Consider the following 13,002-nt stretch of genomic DNA (forward strand, 5'->3'; position numbering starts at 1 on the left):
TAATCTACAAAACCTGGTGATTTTATAAAATATTGTATTTTCATTTAATTTATTTTTACAGGACATGAAAAAGTCGCCCCCCTCTTTTTTTTGGGGGGAATGGTGTGTGTAGGGGGGGGGGGTGGCAGGCGGGCAACGAAAGATATCAAACCTCGATAAATTCGATATTAGAAAGAAACATGAGATTACACTGTGACAGCAAGACTTGACGTTGTGGGTTCACGGGGATTACAAAGATATGTCACTAGATTATCTTCCGTCGATCGTCTTCAGAACGCAAAAGCATATAATAATACGAATATCCAGCAGTCATAAATTACAGATTCGACCTCCCAATGAAGATACAAATATCCCAGCATCTATAAATCACAGATTGGACCTTCGTCACGTCGAGTGGTCGACCGTGAGACGTCACAATCTACATGGGGCAGTTTTTGACCAAATGAGAAGTCCTTGCGGGTCAGACTGCTCATCCACACAGTCACGAGGAACCACCACCCCCATTCAATCTTCTCTCCCATTAATTGGTCTTCATGGAGCCTCTGGACTGGCAAACAACCGGTTCTTGAGGAGAAATCACCGGTCCATAAAGGAATTAATCCGAGCTGATCCAGAAAACGGAGTCCTGGGGTCTTTTTATTTCTGGACACAGTTAACAGGAGAGGGTCGATGGTGGTGGTGGTGGTGGTCGGGTCTTCTCGGGCGGACAAACAACCAGAGACAGATAAAAGGTTCTGTCAATCAATGATTTTTTTTAATGCATCTTCGGGGATTTGACACTCGTGTGAGTTTTATGGATTTGAGTCTGGTTGAATTTTTTTTTTCTTTATTTTTTTCTAAATATAATTTTATGGGGAAAATTTTTAAGAGTTGTACCAACACTCATTTATTAACGGCCACCCCTCCACTCGCTGACCAGACCCAATATTGCTGACGTTCAGTTGAATAAGGGACAATTTTACCTACATTTAGCATAATTCAATAGCCTAAAAGTAACATTATTATTATTATTATTATTATTATTATTATTATTATTATTATTATTATTATTATTATTATTATTATTATTATATCCATCTAAACCAAACGTGCCAAGTACATTTCAACAATGTATAAAGAAATGAATGCTGGAATTTGACACAAGAAAGGATCGAGTTAAAAGTGAGTATATATCGAACTATACATTCATTCACAGTTAACATTCAAATAGCACTTTTAGTCTGCAGAATTCACTGCTGTGATATCACGTTGGAAAGTGATGTTACTTCATAGCGGCATTCGCCATTATCTGTTTTTTGTGCTAACATAATCCTCTGTTCATGTTTGTATCATCTTCTATAACATTTTTATTTTCCATGTATTTACCCTCCAATAACACTTTTCTCTTTTTGACACACGGGTTTCGTTCTATCCAGTGAAATTGGATATAATACACAAACCTTAACATTTAGATTTTAAGAATGAAGTGTAGTAGATGCCACCAATTAACATCTGACAAAACTAGATCATCGATGTCACTCATAAATGCCATTTCAAATGAGTATTTCCAAATCCACGACGAAGAACAACTCGTATTTACACATTTACTTAATGCCCCAAACCAACCAATAAACCAAACTGCCACTGTTTTTGTTTTTCCTAATCTTCTAGGAGTCCTATAGTCCCCCAGGCTATCCCCCACAACGGAAAAAAACGTACTATAAGCAAATGCGTGACGACCTTCCCTCGTATACTACGAATCCCTACTGCATTCCCCTCTCTCTGGGAACCTGAGTCCCTGACCTTGAGTTTGAAGGGGGCGTGGCTTCAGGTGAAAGGGGGCGGGGCTTGCAAGAGGTAGGTATGTGAAGGTCTTATGGGCTATGGATGGGAGAGCATGACGGAAGGCGGGGGTGGGTGGGAGATTCACTGCGTTATTGACTTAAATTCGGCGGCCCGCCCACGCACTTCCTCAGCAACCTCTCTCTCTCTCTCTCTCTCTCTCTCTCTCTCTCTCTCTAACGATCCAAAAGTAAAAATGGTAAAAGGCTAAAAATCCTGACCGGTTTCGGCTATATTTGTGAGCCATCCTCAGAGGACTGAGAATGGCTTAGCAATATGGGTGAAACCTGTCAGAATTTACAACTCTTTTTTTAATATTTCCTTTTTAAACACACACAGTATACATATAAATACGCAAACGCACACATATATACACATAAACACATACTGAAAGATCCTGGGTTCAATCCCAGGGCAAGGTTCTTCTGATGGCGTCTTTAACCCACTATTTAGTCGACTATGGTGGCTAGCAACTTATTGGATAAAAAAAAACACTAACAAATAAAAACAAATCCTAAAATATTAAAGACAACAATGAAAAATATCTAACATGACAAAAAGCGACATTCATTTCACTAGACAAAACGACATAAACCTTGACCTCTGAATGTGGTCAGAGGTCAACCCCACAGACAAGACTATTACAGGGCCCTTCCGAACTCCAGCCTGACGAAGAACTCAAGAGCAACATTTAACCCGGAAACAAATCATTCGAAGAATGTGCAAACTCCCAAAGACTAAGCTTGTCTTGATGCTTCATTAAAATCTCTCTTCGCAGTACTCAGGAGAAGTCGGGTTGCAGGAGAAGGATGGGAAACGCAGGATTCCTCAAATTCTTTCCTTAAAGGTCAAACGTGAAAGGGAACGGGTTCAGAAAACGCACATACACACACACACACACACAAACACCAACATCAACCCAACTGTGTTTTCAGTTTCTGAGCAGGAAATAAACTTTGAACATTTTGTTAACAGTACAAGTAAATAAACTTTAGAACACTTTTATAAGTAACTTATATAAAAGAAAAAATAGGGGCTGTTTTGACATACTACATAGAAGCGGTGGCAGGAATTCACCTGCGTACAGAATTAACAGCTCATGGATACTAAATGTAATCCATGCAAGCAGAATTATGAATATATATATATATAATATATATATATATATATATATATATATATATATATATATATTATATATATGCAATGTTTCCTGTGAATGTTTATATGCAGTGTTTACTGGTGATGTTTATATTCAATGATTACTGGGGATGTTTATTATGGAATGTTTACTGAGGTGTTTTTATATGGAATGTTTACTTGAGATGTTTATATGCAATGTTAACTGGAGATTTTGATATGGAATTACTGGTGATGTTTATATGGAATGTTTACTGGGAACGTTTATATGGAATGTTTACTGGGAACGTTTATATGTAATGTTTACTGGGGATCTATATGTCGAAACATTGCATATAAACATCCCCAGCCAACAAACGGAAACAAGTACTGAAAAATGGGTGGGGGGAGGGGGGGGGGGCGGGCAAAACAAAGCAGAAATCTGGCCAAATATCGAGAGGTTCCCGATTGCAAAAATGGGCTCAATTCGAGTTGCAATAAAGGGGTGACTCTTTGCAACTGCAAGCAATCCGGTGCGACGAACTTTGATAAGGGGGGGGGGGGGGGGGGAGAGGGTGAGTAGGGAGTCTGGGGTGGGGGGGTGTAAGTAGGTGTGGGAGGGGGCCATTTTTTGGGGGGATTAAATTGGTGTACTTAGGAAGCAGGGAGCCTGGAGAGGCAATGGATCCCAATGAGGCCTCAAAAATTGTCGAAAACTCTTATGGCCACCTTCCTGAAACAATATTAGGGGGCGTCTTCAAAACCACTGAGGCTAGAGAGCTGCAAATTGGTATGTCGATCACCCACCACCCAACCATCACACGTATCAAATTGCAGCCCTCTAGCTTCAGTAGTTCTTATTTTATTCAAGGTTAAAGTTAGCCATGATCATACATCTGGCAGCGCTATGGTTTAGTTTTGTCTGTCCGTCTACACTTTTCCTCTCCACCCTCATATCTTCAAAACTACTGAGGCTAGAGGGCTGCAAATTGGTACGTCGATTACCCATACTCAAATCATCTAGCCTCGATAGTTTTTATTCTATTCAAGGTTAAAGTCAGCCCTAATTGTGCATCTGGCATATAACTAGGCCACCACCACCAGCCCATCGTTAAAAGCTTCACGGGCCGCGGATCATACAGCATTAATACCGAGACCACCCAAAGATAAGATCGACTTCCGGTGGCCTCGATTAGACGCTGTAGTAGCAGCTGTACGGAAAACTGGACTGCGCCAAGGGTTTTTATAAATGACTTGTATATACTATTTGCATCCACTTCATTTCTTCCTCCCATCTTTTCAGATAAGGAAAAACATTAAATAAAAAAGGAATAACGAAGGAGAACCTGTAAAAAAGGGGTTGATCAACACACTGGTCGAACAAAAACAAAAAATAAATAAAAATTTAAATATAAAAACTACCCGAGCTTCGCAACACTTCACAAATCTGTAACAACAGAGACCATTGTTTTTGGTAGTATTACTCTCTCTCTCGCTGTTGTTTTTTTGTTTTGTTTTTGAATACCACACCGACTGTGCTGTGGACTAAGCACGAAATGTGGGGTTTTTGAAGTATTGCTTTTTGAAAAGAAAGAGACTTTTGTCTGTTTTTATTTTTTCATTTTTTTTTTTTGTAAGAAAGTATTCTTTTTTGTTTTGAAAGATGATATCTTTTTATAGAGAGAGATTTGTCTGTTTGTTTTAAGAAAATAGACAATTTTTGTGAGTTTTGCCTTTTTTTATAAGAAAAAATGTGTCCTTTTTTTGCAGCCTTTTTTTTTTTTTTTTAGAGATTTGTCTGTTTTTTTGTCTGTTTTTTTGTCAGTAAATAGATATTTGAAGATTTTATTTTTTATAGAGAGGGAGTTTTGGTTTTTTTCCGAGAAAATAGATATTTTTGTAAGTTTTTGAAGATTTTTCTTTTTTCAAAAGAAAGAGATTTTTGTGTTATTTTTCTTCATAATAAAAAATATATTTTTTGTGAATTTTGAAGTGTTTTCTCTTAGCAGAGTAATACATTCTTTTTTATTATAATTTTTTTTCTGAATTTTGAAGTTTTTTTGTTTTTTTTAGGGGGAGAGAAAGACATTTTGTGTTTTTTATACGCAAACATATTTTGCGAATTACACACACACACACACACACACACACACACACACACACACACACACATATATATTAAATATAACATATATATAACATATATAGTATAAGAAAAAGATAGTCATATATATATATATATATAGTATATATATATATATATTATATATAGATATATAGATTATATACACATAATATCTATATCTTATAACATATAAATATATATATATATATATATATATATTATATTATATTATATTATATTATATTATATTATATATATATATATATATATATATATATATATATATATATATATATATATGTAAAAAGGGGATATACAGGACCTCACCATTTTTAACTTCCTTAGAGACTGAGAGTCCGAGCTGATAACTCTTTTTTTGGGATAGTGTGACATTAAGATCCTTACTAAGCAGGTCGACGATCGTCCTGTAGTTATGGGCGTTCGAGAAGGTGACTTTGAAACCAGTATAGAGTGTTTATGGGGCGTGAACGTAGGGCGTGAGTTTGTCGGTACGTGTGAGCCTCTTTCGTTCATATTGGCAAGTAATTAGCCAGAAGAATGGAGACAGTTACTTGGAGAGAGCCAGGATGGCTCTGCGACGTTTTTTCTATTTTGTGAAAAGTGCTTGGAGATTCTAGGCTGGAGATGGGTAAGAATTACTGTGCTTTAGCCAAAAGTGTGGCTTGACTGTATTTTTTATATTTTGTAAAGATGTTCTATTTCATTTAATCTTTCGACTTTGTCTTTACAATTGTGTATGCTCATTAGTGTCTTTTCCTGTTCTTTTAAACAGGCGGATCTAGTAGAGGGAACTATATTTTGGAGAAGGAATAAATGGTGTGACTAATTACTGATTACTAATTACGGGGGGTTATCTGTGTGATCTGAACTTTGAGTTATCATTCCATTTAATTCTCCTGTAAGAATCGGAGTTATTCAATTAGTACTTTACTTTGAATAAACGTATACTTTTGTAATACATGACTCTGATTTGATGACTTAATGAAATGGAGGAGAGGTTATCGAGAAAGAGAGAGAGAGAGAGAGAAGAGAGAGAGAGGGGGGGGGGGGGGGGGGGGCTATTGCCTATGTCTGAGAGAGAGGGAGGGGGAGGAGAAAGTGATTACCCAAAACCCAGTTTGCCTTCCGCTTCTGGCTATCACTACCTAAGTGAATAACGGGAGCCGGTGGCCCCGTTATTATATATATAATTAATATAATATATATATATATATATATATATATATATATATATATATATATATGTAAGGGTTACATTTAAAAATATATATATTCCATATATAAATAAGCCAAAGACCCAAGGGGTCACTGTTGAGATAGCAAGGAGTGTGATAAAGATTGATAAACAGAATGCAAGCTAGGCCTTGGCGTGTTGTATCAGCGACGCCCTGGTTTGCATTTGCCTGTGATAATCAAATCCATTGTTGTGTCAAACAGGTCACAGTGCTTTCGCCTGAGAACCTATTGACCTATAACCCACAGACGTCTACCGTGACTTCCTCTCACATGTTTCGTCTTTTCTGTATGTTAGTATGCTGAGCTAAGCTTTGCTCTCCCTATGACTTTGTAATGCATTGTAACGCAGTACTCCTACTTCTCCGAGAATCAAGTTCTCTTAACCACCTTCTTGCCTCTACTCAAGAGATGTAGTTTCGCAAATATATTGTTAATGTTATCATCATGAGTTTGAAACATCTCCGCCTTTATACCCAAAGAAGATACTGACTTAGAAATTATCTTCGCAATCTCCGACGAGGATGTGAAGTAAACAACACGATACTTGCGTATAACATCGCAGGTCTTAATAAACTCACAGTGCGCCTCGTTATACAAGGCCAGCACTTCTCTATATATATATATATATATATATATATTATTATAATAGGATATATATATATATATATGGACGTACACGAGTTTACAAACCGACACAAAAAAAAAAATGAGTAAACAAATAGACGAAATCCAAAACCATCCAATCTTCGAACACCCACTATTTCCAGACTCCGGATTTTTTTAACAAGAACACCATGACGCAACTTCCAGCCTTCCAGAACCCCTCCCGGAATCTGCATGATGCAAGCGCTTGGGTGCCTGCCACGACCACACAGACACGGCTTAGGATTTCCTTCCATTCTTCTTCCTACGAACTTAACAAGGACTCTAAAAGTTAGTCGTCAAAAGTTGGGCGTGAGGTTGACACAGGATGAGATATCACCTCGTCGTGTGGAACACTGGATAGGGAGAAAAAGTGTCCTACGTATCTAAGTCTGTGGATATATATATACACACATACATACACATATATATATATATATATATATATATATATATATATATATATATATATAATATGAATAATTATCACATCACCGTGACTCATATAAATCATTCGATCTACAAAATCTAATTCACTTTACCTCAGAATTCATACATTTTCATATATGCAAAATGAAGAGTATTTTTTTTAGGTGATAACGCACGTGAGGACGAAATTATTATCAACTAAAAAAATCCCCTTCGGTTAACATAGATGAAAATATATCAATTCCCTGGTAGAACGAATTAGATATTAAAAGACATATGTAGCTTCGAATAATTTATATGAATCACGGTGATGTGATAATTATTCATAATATGGCTACGTAGGTTCGGCAAACGTTCGAATTTGATAACCTGGTAGAGGGGGTTGGATATCGATTCTAATTACGAATATCCGAAGTTCGACGGTGATTTGTAAGGTCGGAATCGGTATAAACTTATAACCTCACTTGTTGGCCGAATCGATAACATCACTGAAGTCCTGACTTCTTCTCAGTTCACTGGGCACTGGTTCGAACCCACGAGAGGACGAAATTATTATCAACTAAATAAGTGCCCCTTCGGTTTACATATATGAAAATATATTCATTCCGAGGTAGAGCGAATTAGATATGAAAGGACATTTGTGGCTCGAATAATATATATAATATGTATATGTATACACACTAGACTGACAATTCCTAAACGACGGAATTAACAACCATGGCTCTCGCTCGGTTCCCGACCAAAAAAGAAAAAAAAAAAAATAAAACAGCTAATTAGATCAAAGCTAAACCCAGTGAAAAACAGAGCTCTACGCTACATATGACGTCATTATACGGATTAAGCTTAATTACAGGTACAGGCCGCTTCCTGTAATAAGACGAGAGAACAAAGGACTGGCGGCATTACAGGTAGCCTGTTCAGACTAACAGCCAATTACGACGTAGGGGATGCTGTTTGTTAAATATGCTAGACAAAGGGATGCAACGAAGCTGCTGATCTTCTGTTCTCCAATACACAAACAGATGATTATGCAATATATATGTATATATATATATGTAAGTGTTTACATAATAAAAATATGGAATGTTAGTCCATATATATAAAAGTCTAAAACTAAAGAGGTCAACCAGATTGCTTGCAGGAATGTGATCAGACTAGAGACGCTAAAGATGACGTATACAATAAGTATGTAGGCTAAGATAACATGCCGTCACCTGTAGTCCATTCAATTGTTTATAAAACATTAGTCCCAAAGCTCCCTGCTTGAGACAACTACCGCCTACGTGATCTGTAGCGTGTCTCATTTGATTGTGTGTTCGTATGAAACTATGTCATTGTATGTATGTTCATATGTTCGAACTACTGTCTTTGTTCCTTCATAACTTGTAACAGAGAGGTAGACAGCGGAAGAGAGTTAGCTATCGTCATTAGAAGACCTGTACCTCTTTCCCAAGCTTTATCATGTAGAGGAATAGGATTAGCCATCAATCATTGGCAGAAGCGATCAAGCTATCGTTATTAGAAGACTTGTACAATCATATCTGATCTTCACCATGTAAAACTTCAGAAGATATAATTTTTATACTTAGTGTTTTCTAACAAGAACCTCACCGAACCATGAGTTTAACACATCGTCGTAAAGATAATACCGACTTCGTAAGGGATCTACAAACCCCCAGACACTCCATTGAAGATGGAAGTGCAATACCAACCGACTTAGCGTAAGATTATCGCTAGTCTAACATTACCTCATAGGGCGCCTTATCATACAAGGCACAAGACCTAATATTGGTGGCCAGCGTACCAGAAAGAACTCTACAACGTCCTACGAAGGAAAACCAGAATAATAAAATCATGTATCATAAGAAAGTCAACGACGACGGAACCAGCAGCAGATTCTTCAAGCAACCTAGTTATCATCGTTAGTGAGCGACTTCAGAAAACAATAAGAACTCTTCAACGACGACGAAAGCAACAGATTCTTCAACCAACTTAGTATCATCGTTTAGTGAATAACTTCAAGAAACAAAACGACGTGCCCTCCCTTTTCCTACGGCAACGGAAACTCGTCTCTCATTAGAATCATTCAAGAAAACATCGTTAGTGAGCGTTCCGGCACTGCAAGAAACAAACCGAACGCGTCTGCAGCATCGGATTTCAAGGGCTCGAATCATCGAAACAACGCGCACGGGGGAAACTGAAGCCAAACCAGGTCATCCGCTAAATAGAGAGGAGGACCAAGGCCGTGTGTCGTTATCGGAACACCGTGACTTTCCCACAAAAGCAAGCTAAGTACAATTTTTTTATTCATTTGGAGTAACTTTGAGTGTTTCCTTTGCAGGTCGAATTTCGTTATTCCTGTGGCTGAAGTTACGAGACATTCTTAATCTTACTTTTTTGACAGAAATTATCAACATCATTGAGATTTCGCTACTGCGAGTTTTTTATCTTGAGTGTCTGTTTCAGAAGTTCTACTGAAATATCATAATCATATACTATGTTAATTTTATCATTTTTGGTGATTATTAATCCCTTACGTAACAAATCATAATTAAACAGTGAATATGCGTTTTACGCAGTGGACGTCTGTATTTATACAGGAGCATGGATAGGGTCGTTAAACACCGTAGTGATTTAGAAAACACACAAAAAACAAGTGGAACACCCGTTACAAATCTATATAAATTAGAGGTAACACTATTTCGGGTCATGACAATAAATGCTCCATTTGCAAGTCCCGATCGCAGTTTTTAGCCTTGAGTTTTTTTGTAGTTATATAAAATATCGAACCTCAATGACTCAACTTAACTTTAAAATATGGCTGGATTGCAAGGAATAACATGTCCTGTAAAAAACTTTCATCAGGCTAAATGCGCTGACCAGGATCCCTCACTATTTCAAATTTTAGCAAAGAATGAAGTACAAACAGTTAATATTGTATGCAGTAATGATAACTTGTCTTATTAGTAATCGCTCAGTTCCTAATAGTTCGTCATTCATTGCTTTTATATACGTAACCAGCAACATAATGCTAAAAACACACAATACGTTGCCGATGGTAATAAAGAGAAGGATCCTAATTATTACAAAAAGAAATAGAAACAGTAGCCTTTCAGAATCAAACAAGCAAACTCGGTTACTGTGTCACCTAGTCAAGCGGTCAAGGCCAGTCAAAAAACTGCCGAAGTGTTCAGAGCATAGCAAATTCCATACAATAAGCGACTCTAGCAGAGTGGGGGAAAAGCGATGTTGGTTCATACATACCGATATCTTTTTGAATTAAAAAGGATTTTTCCTATGAAACACACGACAACCGTATAAAAGTAATCAGAGCAGGTTTTTCGTTTTTTTTTTAATAACGTAAGTTATTATAAGTAGTGGTGGATAAAGCCCGACTGTACGCGCCGTAAAATAGAATATCTTGTTTATTCCTTTAGTACACGTAATATCCTGTATTTACGGACTCACCGTCTGTTGTCGAACTTCCCTAATGAGAAGTCCGGATAAGCGAGCGTTTACAGATACCTCTATAGTTATAAAAAACATTGATCAGTATCTAGTGTAATTGTAAGATTCATCTAGGGGTATACAAAATATTATCTTACATCCTGCAAAATAAGGTGTGTTTATCAAATGAAAATCCTATGAACCTTCAAACATATTGAAATCCGTTTGAACAAAAAGAGACAGTTAATCAAATATAATACTTATATAAGGAACTATAACATTTGTCTCATAAATCGTAACATTGTTCAAATGACCCAACAGAATTCTCCCACAACCGCAGGCGTACTTTGCACGCAAAATCTCGAGAAACATGCACCCTCGAATGTCTTAGTGCGTGTAAAAAAAGACTTTGCTGGGAAATGAAATTTTAATCCTTCACCCGACACAAATATAACGATTTTCCGCGAACAAAGCCCTAAAAGTATACATATCGTGGATACGGAAGTTATAAATATCGCATTTTTTATTGTTGCTAACTTTTAATCCCGCCCAATCAGTCGTGGATGAATCTCTCTGTTAATCTATCTAAAGTAATATCCATAAAGTCATTCAAGCAGAGGTGATTCAGCAGAAATTTTTTTTTTATCTTTTACCTGAATACCAGGAAGTTTCCTCCACTGGCGAGTGATCTCTGGAAAAAACGGATGTAATTTAACACAAATCGGTCTAAGGACAAACATAAAGCTAGATACGTACCTTCTGTAGACTCTCAATGAAATTTCAAAATAGAGATAAATGACGAAGTTGAAAAATGTTAGTAATAGGAGTCATTAGGAAATCAAATAAGCCCATATAATTTTTCCCTCAAATGTCATGCCATAAAAGATCGGACTTGGCGTATCTGCGTAGATTTCTGTCGCTTAAACAAGGGGAAACGACTCCCGATAGTTTCCAGTGCCATGTACCGACGACATCTTATCTCTGTTAGGTTAGAATAAATTTTTTTCACCAACTTGGGACTTACTTTAAAAGCTTTTACCAGTACCATTACCTAAGTGATTGTACCCTCTACACCGTTTTCAGCACATCAGGGGACATTATCATTTTTTACGTATGCCTCCGGCTTACGTTGCGCCCCAATTACAATATAGTGTTTGGAGACTTTTAAGGGATACCCTACATGCCTATTGGTTGGTCTTATAATCTTTTCTAATACCTTAGAAGTACATTCACATAAACTAGAGCTAGTGCTACAGAGACAAAGACAAATAATCTCAGAGTAAAATATCTAAATGTGAGTTTTAAAAAACCGAACATGTTATCTAGGTTTTATGTGTCTAGTCAAGGTCTTAAAGTAGTCCATGGTAAGGTGCCGGCTATTCATAACTTTCCGGTACTTATTAACGTAAAAAGGGGGATACAGCACTTTTGCGCTGTAGTTGGGGTATTACAATCGTATGTAAATATGTAACTCTTCAGTCATGACAGCTCCTTTAACAGATCTTACGAAGAAGAGCGTAGATTTATTATGGTCTAAAAAAAAAAAAGCATCAACAGGCGTTCGATATCTTAAAAGCGGAATAATGCAGCTCACCTAACTTAAAAATAAACCTGATTTAAATAAGGAATTTTTTTTTTATTGCAACAGACGCTCAGACCAAGGGGTAAGAGGGGTACTACTTCAGTAATATGATAAACAGTTCTTTCCTATAGCTTTTTATTCACGTAAACTAAAGCCCTCTGAAAGTAAATATGCAGTAATAGGCAAGGAAGGGCTAGGTATCTTTAACTCACCTAGTACATCTTAAGTTCATAATCTATGGCTATACTGATAAAGTCCTTACTGAACATGAGTCCTTTACCGAGTTTTTTCAAAGGCTTTAATCACAGTCCAAAAGGAACTCGGTGACAAATGATCATTCAGGTCTTTGGAGCCAAGATAAGATATCTACCTGGGAAAAGCAATTATCATAGCTGACCGCATTATCCCGCAATCCCGCACCATACTGCAAAGAACCATTAATTAGACTAAATAAATATAGAAACATCCGTGCCTATTGTTAAAACCGTATCTAAACAAGAAAATTCCTTAACCCAAGAAGGATCGCGAGCATTGAATATCTGGGTCGGAGCGTCAGAACTGTTACAAACTGAAACAAAGC

At 37.0% G+C, this 13,002-nt stretch overlaps 1 protein-coding gene across 5 annotated transcripts in view; it reads right to left on the minus strand.

Annotated features, from left to right (window-relative positions):
* The window catches only part of LOC135205111 (synaptotagmin-15-like), a 281,770-nt gene that overhangs the window by 79,259 nt on the left and 189,509 nt on the right, over window positions 1-13,002 (minus strand). Inside the window, exon 1 of one of the 5 annotated variants that reach the window (XM_064235451.1) lies at window positions 1,699-1,747. The exons of the other annotated variants lie outside the window; for them this stretch is intronic. The gene's annotated coding sequence lies outside the window, so the exon portion shown is untranslated. Of the gene's footprint in view, window positions 1-1,698; window positions 1,748-13,002 lie in introns of those variants that run through there. 5 annotated transcript variants of the gene reach the window in all.

Source organism: Macrobrachium nipponense, chromosome 48 (genome assembly GCF_015104395.2).
Source record: "Macrobrachium nipponense isolate FS-2020 chromosome 48, ASM1510439v2, whole genome shotgun sequence".
Taxonomy (NCBI): Eukaryota; Metazoa; Arthropoda; class Malacostraca; order Decapoda; family Palaemonidae; genus Macrobrachium; species Macrobrachium nipponense.